Source organism: Gobio gobio (genome assembly GCF_949357685.1).
Source record: "Gobio gobio genome assembly, chromosome: 1".
Lineage (NCBI taxonomy): Eukaryota > Metazoa > Chordata > Actinopteri > Cypriniformes > Gobionidae > Gobio > Gobio gobio.
Genome location: NC_137097.1, coordinates 85,386,910 through 85,401,746, shown reverse-complemented (window position 1 = coordinate 85,401,746; position 14,837 = coordinate 85,386,910). Strand labels below are relative to the sequence as shown.

The following is a 14,837-nucleotide window of genomic DNA, read 5'->3' as shown; positions in this document are numbered from 1 at the left end:
GTCATCTAATATTTTTCTGCAAGAAAATTGTTCTATTGTTCACTGTATATTGTCAAAGGTATAAATGCTGAATGTTTGTCAATTCAGGGAGACTCTGGAGGTCCAATGGTCATTAGGAAAGGCTCCCTGTGAATTCAATCTGGCATTGTGAGTTTTGGTGAAGGATGTGCTAAAGCCGCATATCCTACCGTGTTCACACGAGTTTCTCAGTACCAGGACTGGATCAAGTCTTACAGCGGTGTATATTCCCCCCCAAGCCGACACAGACCGGGCACTAAAGGAACTGTATAGGTCAGTGAGTGAGCAGGAAACCGCGCATCCTGAGGCTGCGTTTATTGTGATCGGAGACTTTAACAAAGCCAACTTCAAGCGCATCGCACCCAAATACCACCAACATGTTAGCATCAACACGCGAGGGAACCGTGTTTTAGACCACTGCTACTCCCCCTTCAAGGAGGGTTACAAGTCCCTCCCTCGCCCACCATTCGGCAAATCAGATCACGCGTCCATTCTACTTTTGCCCGCTTACAGGCAGAGACTAAAACAGGAAGCACCCGCCCTCAGAACCATCCAGTGCTGGTCAGACCAATCAGATTCTATGCTACAAGACTGTTTTGATCACGCGGACTGGGAGATGTTCCGGTCGGCCTCTGATGACGACATCGAGGTCTACGCTGATAGCGTAACGTGTTTCATCAGGAAGTGCGTAGATGACGTTGTTCCGACCAAAACAATTCGGCTGTACCCAAACCAGAAGCCGTGGATAAATGGGGATGTTCGCGCGGCACTTAATGCGCGGTCCCTCACCTTTAACTCCGGTAATGCGGAGGAGCATAAACAAGCAAGTTATGCCCTCCGGAAAACCATCAGAGCAGCAAAACGCCAGTACAGGGACAAGATTGAAGGACAGTTCAACACCACCGACTCCAGAAGCATGTGGAGGGGAATTAACATCATCACAGACTATAAAGGGAACTCAAACTCCACCGCGAACACCGCTGCCTCTCTCCCGGACGAGCTCAACACCTTTTATGCTCGCTTTGAGGGAACTAACACCGCCCTCGCGGAGAGAGAGCTCGCGGCTGAAGATACAGAGGTTGGTGCAATCTCCGTAACTGTAGCGGATGTAACCCAATCCTTCCGGCGGGTGAACGTCCGTAAAGCTGCGGGTCCAGACGGGATTCCCGGCCGCGTCATCAGAGCGTGCGCGCACCAACTGGCTGGAGTTTTCACGGACATTTTTAACCTGTCCCTCTCCCTGTCTGTGGTCCCCACATGCTTTAAAACGTCCACTATTGTTCCTGTACCTAAGCAGTCAAAAACCACCTGCTTAAACGACTGGCGTCCTGTTGCTCTGACCCCCATCATCAGCAAATGCTTTGAGAAACTAGTCAGAAACCACATCTGCTCTGTTCTCCCCCCCTCACTGGACCCACTGCAGTTTGCATACCGCACAAACCGCTCCACTGATGATGCCATTTCATCAACAATTCACACTGCTCTCTCCCACCTGGAAAAGAGGAACACATATGTGAGAATGCTGTTTGTAGACTACAGCTCAGCATTCAACACCATTGTGCCCTCCATACTTGACATTAAACTCCGGGCTCTCGGCTTAAACAGCCTGTTATGCAGCTGGATCCTGGACTTCCTGTCAAACAGACGCCAGGTGGTCAGAATGGGCAGTAACATCTCCTCACCACTGACTCTCAACACTGGAGCCCCTCAGGGCTGTGTTCTCAGCCCACTCCTGTACTCCTTGTACACACATGACTGTGTGGCAACCCACAGCTCCAACACCATCATCAAGTTTGCTGACGATACGACGGTGGTAGGTCTCATCACTGACAATCATGAAACGGCCTACAGAGAGGAGGTGCACACTCTGACACGGTGGTGTCAGGAGCACAACCTCTCCCTCAACGTCAGCAAGACCAAGGAGCTGGTGGTCGACTTCAGGAGGAACGAGAGAGAACACCGCCCCATCACCATCGATGGAGCACCGGTGGAGAGAGTCAGCAGCTTCAAGTTCCTCGGTGTCCACATCACAGAGGAACTCTCATGGTCCGTCCACTCCGAGGCCGTTGTGAAGAAGGCTCATCAGCGCCTCTTCTTTCTGCGACGGCTGAGGAGGTTTGGAATGAGCCGCCACATCCTCACACGGTTCTACAGCAGCACCATCGAGAGCCTGCTGACTGGCTGCATCACCACCTGGTACGGCAACAGTACCGCCCGCAGCCGCAAAGCCCTGCAAAGGGTAGTGCGCACGGCCAGCTGCATCATCGGAGGTGAGCTTCCCTCCCTCCAGGACATTTACGCCAGGCGGTGTGTGAAGAGAGCTCAGAGGATCATCAGAGACTCTAGCCACCCGAGCCATGGGCTGCTCTCACTGCTGCCATCAGGCAGACGGTACCGCAGCATCAGAACACGCACCAGCCGACTCCAGAACAGCTTCTTCCCACAAACAATCAGACTCCTTAACTCCTGATCCATCAGGATCATAACACACACTGACAGAATATCACTCAGCACAACCCACTGTAGATACACACACATTATATACACATTTATTTATCATTTATTATTTATTATTTATCATATAGCACCTATTGTACATCGGATCTCTACTGTGAATAATAATGGATACTGTACATTGTATATTATTATTATTATAGCTTAATGTATACTGTTTAATGTATGTTTAGTGTATATTGTTTAAAGTATATGTATATTGTAAGTATGTGTATATTGGTTAAAGCTGTGAGAACTACACTCACATTGTGTAAATTATTTATTGTTTATTGTAGTGTTTACTGTTTACTGTGCTGTGAGTAATTGTGGGCGCATCAGATGTGTAATCTGATGCTGCTTTAAATGTTGTACATGTCATGTCATGACTGCTATGTTGCTCGGAACTGCACCAAGAATTTCACCTGCTGTTGCACTTGTGTACATGGCTGTGTGACAATAAAGTGATTTGATTGATTTGACATGGGCAGCAACCCACCAGTATTTGTTGCATTCAATGTAAGGATCGGTTTTGCTGATAAGACAAAAGCTGAGCTCTAACCCCCAGCAATAGAACAATAAAAGTCACTAATCTTGAAAGAAGATCTCACAGAAAGACTGTGGGACACCACCCTGCCCAAAACCTTCTCCCCCTCTCCCTGCTCCCTTCCCCGTGTTTCAAGTCACAGAATGCAGATATACTACAGATGATGTATTTTGTGAATCTATTGGTTTTTACCTTTTCATGTCTGATGTCTTTTTAAAGGTCTCAGTGCGATGGGTAAAATGGTCTCAGTTTCACTGCAGTGAAAATTAGAAAGATTGAGAACTAATGAGAATTCTGTTCTCTACCTTTTGTGTGGTCTCTTCAAAGATATCTGATCCTCTCCCCCAAAACCAGGTGTGTTTGTGTTGCAAATGATTACACCTCTTTTGTTCTGGCCGACAGTATATAAGAAAGGATAACAGAGCTGCCATTTGGGAAACATTCTGTAGTCAGAACCCCCATCATGTCTGACACAGTACACACAGTGTGTGTGAGTGTACTTACACACATTGTGTGTACTGTGTCAGACATGAAGACTCTTTGAAATTATTTGCGATTGTATTTATGTTTTCACGCTGATCAGTTGTGTAACATGGATTCTTGTTTAATTATTTTCTTGTCTGGCCAAAATAAATGTTAATCTTGATTTATCTTGTATTATTCTGAAATCATTATTCTAGTATGGATCAATGTGGACTCCTTTATTACCGCAAAATCTTGTGTTACGATAGATCACACCGAGGACGGCACGACTGAAGCATGTGCGCAGTGCGCAATATTTATGACTATCACTGTATTAGAAGTTGCAGCTTGTGTGGATATTACTAAAATTACACTTTTTGTTGAGTGAGCATAAGCAACCACTTAAAGATAAAATATTCACCCTGAAATCCTCTGACGAATATCAGAAGTAACCGATTTGTGTTTGTGAACGCGTGGTCGCGGCGCCTCTGTTTCTGTCTGATATCGGGTCCCTTGATGAACGAATATTTGAGAATAAGAGATACTAAGAAAAATCAACTATCTAAATTAAATCACAACTAATCTTAACCCTCAGCCCGACGGCATCGTCCGCGACGTCACTCGGCACCTCCGATAAATATTTATATTATTCAATGAAAGTTTTATCGATTTTCTTACCGTTTTTTCCAGGAGAAAGCTAACAAGCTAGCCATCACGGGGGTGTCTTTGGTATCTTTGTAGCCTTTACAGAAGGTTTTCTATCCAGCCTGGAACATGAGCATCTTTTTGGAGTTGTTCAGCAATAAATCAAAATGCTTACATCCAAGATTTATCCACTTGATGTCCATAATTTATACATTTTCCGTAATTTTTGCCGCTAGCTCGATGCTAGCTGCCATTTTGGATATCCCATGACGCTTTGCCCGAGGGTTTGACCAATGACAAGCTGATCCGTCTCCACGTTGGTGTGCGTCATTACGCATGAACCACAGCTCTGTTATTGTGGATAGAGAAAGATGCACGGCCAGCAGTGTTGAGGAGAGAGAGACGCGCGCGGCAGTTTTGAGTTTTGTGGAGAAAGTTTGAGGAAAAAGTTTGAGGATAAAGCTGATACCAGCAAGAAGGCCTCCTATGGTAGAAGGCAATGTGTGAACTGCAAACAGACAAGGCAGGTCAAACAGGCCACCCCCTGGAAATGCAAAGCCTGTGATGTGGCCCTCTGTGTGATTCCTGATAGGAACTGTTTTGAGGCTTGGCACCTGTAAATAATCAAAATCCAAAGACGCCTGGACTTTTTTTGGAAAAATGTATATAGCTTTGGTTCTGTACAAGTTCTCATGTTTATTCCTGAGTTCCAGGACTCCAAAGACTTGGACAAACTGTTTTCCAGAGAAAAATTGCTTGGCTTTTATTTATTTGTGTGTGTTTTCAATAAATATTTGAGTGATTCAATTTCCGTTTTATGTTTTCATTTGTCTTTATGGTCCCATAACTTATTTTACATTCAGGTGACATCAATGCAACACAAATATACTGACAGTGCAGCTTGTCTTGAAAAAAAAAGAGGTGTGTCAATTGTCTGTGCACAACAGGGTTGATGTTTTACAAGCTTTTTTAGTAAATAATACCAGGCGGAAAATTAATTGTAAAAATACCCTTAGGTCTCTGAGGGTTAAGATCAGCTGATAAACTCTAAACACACTTAATGGAGTTAGGGTTAGGGTTAAAATTGGAGTCAGATCAAATTATTCATGGAGTCAGATTTAAAATTAGATATCATAAATTAAGCAAATTTAACAGAAATGCTGAAAAAGCTTACACACAGAAGTCCTTCGACCAAGCCGTTAGATTCCGCTTTTTTTGGGCTAACGGATGGAGTTTACAAAGTGGTGACCCCGACGTGATCTCCCGGTGGCGAGTGTCTTTTCAGCGAAATTTTAGGATTGCCACAAGCAAGAGGTTTGATCTCTTCTCTTTCTTCATCTGTTATGGTAAGTACATTTTTATTTGCCTTTTTAGAAATGTTGGGAATATAAAATACTGAATACTGTATAAATCCGATGGGGCGTGAAAATTAGACAACCATATTGAAAGCAACAGCATAGAGTAGAAGTGATATCCCTTGCTTTAAGATTCTCCTTGTTTGCCTGCGCAGCAAGAGAGGACATTTTATTTCGGTACTCAAAAGAGGGTTGTAAATTAAAACCTCAATTCTGAGGAAAAATGTCAAGTTACATTTGTTTATTTGCTTTGCTGCAACAACGCAACAAAGGAAAAGAACAAATGGTCACATTAACTGGTGAATTAAATCTTGTGATTAGATTAGCTAAAACATATCAACGAAAATATCTCACTGCAATTCTTTGTGTGTAAAATGTGAAGGTGGACAAAACTGGTTCAGGACTGTCACAATTATAAATGTCTTATAAAATATAGCGTTTTACTATAGTCTTTAGACCTTGCAATCGCTGCTCTTTTGTGTTTATTAGTGTCTCAAAAGAGACTGACAAAACCAAAAGTAATCTTTTGGCTCTCCATCAGACCTGTGTTTGTCCAACCTTCCTTTTCATATGCAAATACATTCTCTGAAGAATGCAAATGATAACTTTTCAGCCCAAAACTAGAAAATTGTGCCCAATTCTATATTGTGTAGTCACAAAAAAATCTTTAAATTGAGCAATGATTTGAGCCGTGCTCTCAGTGTTCACAGTTTATTGAACGTCCACAGCAACTGGTTTCCAGTTTGGTCTTGTTGGTGTGCACACAATGCACATGCCAGCACAGCAGAAACTGCAGGGCCAATCTAAAATATCAGTGAGATGATAAATTATTCTGGACAAATGACTCAGCAGAGACCCTCTTGAGACCAGCAATTTTTTTTTTTTTTAATTCATACTATTTTAATATAATATGATTTATATTATGATTATAATGTAAATTATATTATAATGGCCAGGAATGGCTTTTAATCTCATCATGATTCAGCATTGTTTAGAAGATGTTGAAGAAGTATAAGAAGGATTAGAAGGTAGAAAGATGAGATGTGCAAGTAGGGACAAGACGGCAAGAGCCCTTCCAGTGTTGAAATTATGTGAAGGAGAATATAGATGGTTAAGGAAAGAACTGAGTGTTAAGAAAGAAAACTGAAATGAAAAACCTAAAGAGAAAGAATTTCTTTACCTTCTATTTTTGCAAGAATTTAAATGAGAGAAAATTACAATGCCCAGTTAAATGATTAACCTGATTACTGTAACTTGAATAGGCTGAATTCAGTCAGGGCCGTATAATTTACATTTAATTGATCTGCAACCCAGTGAGAAAGGGGAGGTGCAAGTTTTCCATTGTAATACAACCACAAACTAAGTGGCGCAAGTTTTAGCAAACTCCTATCTGGTAGCATCAGATTACATGGGACCTGATTGGGGAAGTGATTTTACTGGAAATGTAATGAAAGTTGTGTGTTATGGTAAGCTCAGGCATAACCTCCACAGGGTTTACAGCCACAGAGATCCAAATGGTAAAGTTTTTGAATGGCACCGTAAATACCAAATGATAACAAACAGCACAGCACCACACCGGTGACCTGATGCGCTAAACACAGTTCTGGCTTGTGTAAACAGCATCATTTAAAGAGATTCCCCCAGGGGAGCTGGGGGTGATAATGATCACAATACAGCAGATTGTGTAAACGCAACTGCAAGTAGAAGCTTAAGGTGCAACATGGCTGACTGCATTTACACACCAGCAGCCAGATCTGACCATTATAAATCAGCTAATTTGACCTTTTTCTTTACAGAAACATGATCATGATAATGATCCACGTCTTTGTAAACTAAAACAAATTTTCTCATAATGGCATAACACCTTAACAGGTCAAAAGCCATCTACAACCGCTGTTGGTAAGATAGCACCATCTATCTTAGTGACATTTGGGTAAAGGTTCAATATTAGACTGTATTTCTCTCTGTGGTTTGTTTTCCTTTCAGGCTAATGGCTGCCACCCTTCAGACCCAGATCCCACAAGGGACTAAATTGGAACTAAATTATACAACACAGATTATGGTAGGATAGACTCTACCCATCTCCTAAACACAACACACACACCCTTAATTCTACCATCGCACAACATATTTTCCTGGCATAGATCAGAGGAATATCCAGGCAAAAATTATTCACATAATGCAAATCTATCAAACATTATTCGTCTTCATACATACAGGACAAGTACAATTTTCTTCATAATTCCTTTTCAGTTATTTTGAAGAATTTTACGGCTTACAGCCATGTCGACTTCCTGTATGTAAACAATAGAAGATGCATAAAACATGTGCATGGCTTTGTCACACATTAATTGATCAGTGAATTGATGGACACAATGTTTATTATGTACAGTCCTTAGCATTGTTGCAAACTGGAAGGGCCCCTAGTTTCCAACATATGACTAATGACAATAAAAATATATCTAAAGAGTTAGATCTGGGATGCAAGCATTTCTATAAATTTATTAAACAATTCTCAGTCAGACCTGCATCATTGAGTTTGACTTGGCCTGTACATCAAATGCACAGAAGATGAGTGCAAAAGTGGTACTAGAGATTTTAAATCTCTCTTTCTGTAAATCTCATTCTCTAAGTAATCTGATTGAAACATCAGCATTCGGTAATGATTTGCATACAGACTATTTTATAATGGCAATTATTCAATTGTGTATTTCCTTGTTTAATTATGTGATATCATTTAATTATATATTTACCAGCAATATACACTTTTATATACTTATAATTATATTGACGTTTTGATACCCTTCCTTTAATTCATCCAGACCATGTTTAAATTCCACTTCCATATCACTAGTGGTATTGAAGAATCTGGCGATCAAATGAGACCTGCCCACTAAATATATGACACTGAGAAATGAGACCGTATTTACCACTCACACTTCTGACATGCACTGCATGAAAAGTGAGATTTTCAACCCCGTAAACGCCTGTATACTCCCGGAAATCTCCCTAATTTTCGGCAGTTTTCGACAATTTACAGGCAGCGAACTTCGCGTTCGTCTGTGCCACAAATTGTCGTAAACGAACCATGACGTAGGTGGAGAGCCCCCCGCTGAGAGACCGCGCGGAGGTGCGACGCCTCTAATTAGCATATGAATAGCAGCGAAACCAGAGAGTCAACGGCCAGACTTGAATTTACTCACTCACGATTGGCTGAAGCCACTACATTTAAAAAAGAAAAATCCAGGCAGATCACAGATCACTGCAAACCAATCATAATTGGTCCCCCTGGCTCATTATAAATGTAAACCCTAATAATATTAATAAATATATAATTTATGTTGTAATAATTTGTTTTATATTAATGTTATTGTGCTATGAAGTATTCATACCATCAAGGAATATATGGGAAAATTATACGGACCGTGCCATTTATTCAAAGAAAGAGCATTTATAAGCATACAGCTGTTCATTCAAAGAAAGGGCTTCATTTATAAAACACAGCTGTTTATTCAAAGAAAGAGCTTTATTGTTAAACACACAACTATGTACAGTGCAGCAGTAATGTAATGTAAAGTTCGGCGTGCTCCAGGCTGTGCAATCCATCCAGACACCCCGTCAACAATGCGTCTTCCTCGTCAAACATGGAGTTCAATGGTCGCGGACTTCCAAATGTCCACCTCATCCAGCACACTCTCGCTTCCAGCAACTGTAATACAATCCATAAAGACAATAAGCAACCTAAAAAATACTCACATTGACAAAAAACGGTTCTAATATAATAAATCTTACCCTTTTTCTTCCTGATAGACTCCGAGTTAAACTTCGCAGTTTCCGCCTGCTATGTAAGTTCAGATTGTTTGAATCTGAAGCTCCGGCGTGTCGATTCATAATACGTCTTACAGGCAGCTGGAAAACAATTACATGAGACTGGTATTAATAAAAACAGTCACGGTAAAATTAAACTAGGAATGAGAAACACATTAGAAGTTACTTACACACAATTTCGTCGTGATCAGCGGTTAAATCTGGACTCGCGGAAATCTCTCCAAGCAGATAAGAGCTCACGGCTTCGTTATGAGGCGAGGATAGTCTGTGTAAACAAAATGTGCAGTTTTAAGCTCGGATCTATTAACGCACCCATTTCCTTATACAGCTGAATAAAAGCATATTCTTTAAATCGTAACGTTACATTACCCATGCTCTGGTTCATAGCGCCTGCAGTTTGCCTCAGAGTTGTGAAGACGAAGACAGCCTCCTGAAAATTAGTCGAAAAAGTTGGTCGCGTCCAGGAGTTGAAGACGGCGTCCTGTCATTGTTGATCACGAAAAGGAAAGCAGCAAAAAAAAAAGGTTTAAAGCTCGTCTTCTACGCGTCATGGCCATGACCTCGACCTCACACGTCATTGGACAAGGGCTCTACTATGGAACGCGCCCGGGGCCAAATCTCTTTATACGAAACGCGTGACTTATGACTGTTTCAACACGCACTGTTTGTCCGCGTCAATGCAGCAATTTTTTACGTGTTTCTTTTGTATGTGTAGACACGCACATTCTGGTCGTGTAACAGGCATACACACACATTCGACGCACAGTTTTAACATGTTAAGAAGACACATTTGAACGTGTTTCTTAACGCGCACATTCTGTACATGTCGAAGTGTAATTTTTTTTTTTTTTTTAAAGCAGACTTACCTTTAGACGTAGCCTAGGCTACATACATATTAATATAAGATATTAATTAATTGCTTAACTGACTACTGTGCTAGAGTAAAGTAGCCTAATGTTACAATGTATATTAAGTAAATGCTTAATATTATACAAATTTATCTATATGGGTTATTGTTTGTTTTTTAAAGTTAGGCTATATATAATTTCTAAAAGTATATATAGGCTAATTTACACAGCACATATTTATAACTGAAAACACACACACACACAACTTTATTCACTTTCACATAATAATGTTTTTGTAATTTGGTGTTTAGTTTGTTTATACTGTTCTGTCTCTGTTTTGTTTCCAGGAACATCTGATGAGTGCTATAATAAAATGACTTGATTATATTTAAAATATGTTTTGATATACATTTTATTTATATTATTCATATTTTATTTACCCATAAACGTGTCTTTATGAAGCCATAAGTTATAGAGACAAGAATAACTTTTGCCATTTAAATGCCACATTAATTTACTGAGGACCCATACAGCCAATGATCATGTGTGAAAACACTTATACATAAATTGATCACTTAGAAATCAAAACTAAGGTTTGAGAAAGAAAGAATATGCATACAACAAAATATATTGTTTCATAGCAGCTTCAGTAACAAGTTCAAAACTAATTCTGCTGTAAACCGGCTCTAACAAGCCAATATAGTGTCAATATTCAGCTCAAGTGACTTCAGTGTTGATTCAGTTCAGCTGATTTCAGTTCAACTGATTTCAGTTCAACTGATTTCAGTTCAACTGTAAATTCCTCAGTTGTGCATATTTGTGTGTAGTTAGATATATGCAAAAACAACATTTTTGGAAGAGTTAAAATAGTTTTGCACAAAGTGTTGCTTTTGCAAGCGATGTCTGATGTTTAGCATGTTGTGTGTTTTGTGTGTAGAGTTACAAGAAATGGAGCCATATTTTCAGAAATTGTGTGTAAGCAATTAGAAAAAACTGTAAATAAATCCAGTTTATTTTAGTTCAGGACTCATAGTCCAGGTGTTAGTAATCTGTGCTTAATCTTTGTTCCAGGCAACAATTTTTTAACTCACGATTAACTAGATTAAGGCCTACTCTTGGCATAATTTAAACCCTGTCCAGGAAACCACCTCTTGAAAATCTGCATTGATAATTCATAAAATGTGGTGTGAGCTCAATTTAAATGACAATTACAGAAAAACACAATCTGACTTAACTATAAACACACAAACTTGTACTTTTCACATTTATGATTAATAGCCATTTAAAAAATCATTCACAGTGCAGGGTGGAAAAATTAATTTTGGTATGTAAACTGTATGCTTTACTTGATTTATTTGTGTGCTTTGGTTCATTGTCTTGTTGCATCACATAACCTCTCTAAAGGTTGAAGACATGAACTGCTGTCCTGTATATATTTTTTTTTACATAACATTGGTTATTGCTAATGACATACAGAGTAATTAATCTACACTGTGAGCCCGGACAAGTTGAATCTACTTAAAAAATTGGAGCAAACTGGTTGCCCTAAAAATTTAGTAATGTGAACTAAAACGAGTACATTTAACTTAAATTTAAGTTAACATTTTAACTTAAACTTTAAACTTGTTTTAGTTAAAAAAATTCAGAACCTAGATAAAACTCCCCCTGCTGCTACTCTGATTTGCATTTGTGTAGCTCAGAGCATGTTCATTTACATGATAAAGCCTCCCCTAGAATTAAGGGGAGGGGGGGTCATGGGGGGACAACTGCCAAGCAAGGCCCACGTCAATTTCCGACAATTTACGGCAGTTTTCGGAGTTGCCTGCAAATTGCCGTGCACAGTCGTAAACCTGAAGTTTCACGGCAATCTACAGTGCCACATACTGACGAAAATCCCAATTTTCATGCAGTGATGAGTTTATCATGTGTTGTTATTTTTATGATCTCAAATCAAATCGAATCAAATCACTTTATTGTCACTCTACCATATGCACAAGTGCAACAGTAGGTGAAATTCTTAGGTGCGGCTGGTGCGTGTTCTGATGCTGCGGTACCGTCTGCCTGATGGCAGCAGTGAGAGCAGCCCATGGTTCGGGTGGCTAGAGTCTCTGATGATCCTCTGAGCTCTCTTCACACACCGCCTGCCGTAAATGTCCTGGAGGGAAGGAAGCTCACCTCCGATGATGCAGCTGGCCGTGCGCACTACCCTTTGCAGGGCTTTGCGGTTGCGGGCGGTACTGTTGCCGTACCAGGTGGTGATGCAGCCAGTCAGCAGGCTCTCTATGGTGCTGCTGTAGAAGCGTGTGAGGATGTGGCGGTTCATTCCAAACCTCCTCAGCCGTCGCAGGAAGAAAAGGCGCTGATGAGCCTTCTTCACAACGGCCTCAGTATGGACGGACCATGAGAGTTCCTCTGTGATGTGGACACAGAGGAACTTGAAGCTGCTGACTCTCTCCACCGGTGCTCCATCGATGGTGATGGGGCGGTGTTCTCTCTCGTTCCTCCTGAAGTCGACCACCAGCTCCTTGGTCTTGCTGACGTTGAGGGAGAGGTTGTGCTCCTGACACCACCGTGTCAGAGTGTGCACCTCCTCTCTGTAGGCCGTTTCATGATTGTCAGTGATAAGACCTACCACCGTCGTATCGTCAGCAAACTTGATGATGGTGTTGGAGCTGTGGGTTGCCACACAGTCATGTGTGTACAAGGAGTACAGGAGTGTGCTGAGAACACAGCCCTGAGGGGCTCCAGTGTTGAGAGTCAGTGGTGAGGAGATGTTACTGCCCATTCTGACCACCTGGCGTCTGTTTGACAGGAAGTCCAGGATCCAGCTGCATAACAAGCTGTTTAAGCCTAGAGCCCGGAGTTTCCCGTCAAGTATGGAGGGCACAATGGGGTTGAATGCTGAGCTGTAGTCTACAAACAGCATTCTCACATATGTGATCCTCTTTTCCAGGTGGGAGAGAGCAGTGTGAATGGTGGATGAAATGGCATCATCAGTGGAGCGTTTTTTGCGGTATGCAAACTGCAGTTGGTCCAGTGAGGGGGGGAGAACAGAACAGATATGGTTTCTGACTAGTCTCTCAAAGCATTTACTGATGATGGGGGTCAGAGCAACAGGACGCCAGTCGTTTAAGCTGGTGGTTTTTGATTGCTTAGGTACAGGAACAATGGTGGACGTTTTGAAGCATGTGGGGACCACAGACAGGGAGAGGGACAGGTTAAAGGTGTCCGTGAAAACTCCAGCCAGTTGGTGCGTGCACGCTCTGATGACGCGGCCGGGAATCCCGTCTGGACCCGCGGCTTTACGGATGTTCACCCGCCGGAAGGATCGGGTTACATCCGCTAAAGATACTGAGAGTGAACTAACCTCTGTATCTTCAGCCACGAGCTCTCTCTCCGCGAGGGCGGTGTTAGTTCCCTAAAAGCGAGCATAGAAGGTGTTGAGCTCGTCCGGGAGAGAGGCAGCGGTGTTCACGGTGGAGTTTGTGTTTGTGATCTTGTGTTTATCCAACATCTCTCTTTTCCCATCTCACAATAAACACACATTCATCAGTGTTCAATTATTGCATGGTTAATCAGAAGTTGTTCAGGTGTCTCACACACAATTCAGCAAACCAAACCTTCTGCTTGAAGGTGACCAAGGATTTCTCAAAGGGTCAGCTACGTATAGATAAGCATCCTGGGGAGGACACAGATGTTTCCTCAAAGTGTAAAGACACTTTCCACTGACACTTTCTGCTTATGCTGACTAACATAAAAGACTTGGGACAGCAAGTCATTCTGCAGACTGAAAACCATCACAATCAAGGGCAGGTGGAAGCAAACCTGACTGTGGGACTGTGCCACTGAGGTGTATTTCTGCAGTGTTTTCATCTTCATGTCCAGTCTGTCTTAATGTTTTTTCAGGTGACTACTTGATTCCTGCACCCATTGACAAGTGCTGTTAACTCAAGGATCAGTCAAGTCAAGTCAACTTTATCTATGTAGCTCTTTTTACAATGCAGATTGTTTCAAAGCAGCTTCACAGTGTTAAACAGGAAAATAATGCAACAGAAGTTGATTTGGCCGTACAGCCGCTCCGGAGAAAACGGTGATGTCATCAGCTCATTCCAATTATCATACAGTGACAATGTGGCAGATTAGTAACTTAGTTTATATAGTTAATTTAGTTTACTAATTAGATTCATTTGGATATTTAGTTGAAAATGTACTGTCCTCAACTGAGCAAGCCATGAGCCAAAGGCAACAAGGGCAACAGTGGCAAGGAAACCAAAACCCCATCAGGAGCATAATGGAGAAAAATAAACCTTGGGAGAAACCAGACTCAGTCGGGGTGCCAGTTCAACTCTGGCCAATTAACAAACAGCGTATTATTATTATTATTATTATTATTATTATTATTTTGGTGACTTTACAGGTCGGAAGTCATATTAGATCGGAATATTCAAAAGATTGTGGCAACTCACCGAAGACTTTTTTTTGAGGATGACGTATCAATTTAACAATTATTAAAGTGCAATATTCAAACAATTGGAGTCATCACGCCGGAGACGGGTTTATTGAGTATGCAGTGTCGATGAGGCAATTTCAGGGGGAGTCTAATTGACACGTCTCTGCAGACACTTCAGAGTCATGCGTTGGTCA

At 41.4% G+C, this 14,837-nt stretch overlaps 1 pseudogene across 1 annotated transcript in view; it reads left to right on the top strand.

Annotated features, from left to right (window-relative positions):
- The window catches only part of LOC307123591 (tryptase-like), a 37,414-nt pseudogene extending 37,123 nt beyond the window's left edge, over positions 1-291 (top strand). The window contains exon 4 of the transcript in view: positions 88-291. The product of the transcript in view is annotated as a tryptase-like (transcript). The remainder of the gene's footprint in view (positions 1-87) is intronic.
- Positions 292-14,837: the final 14,546 nt, after the last annotated feature.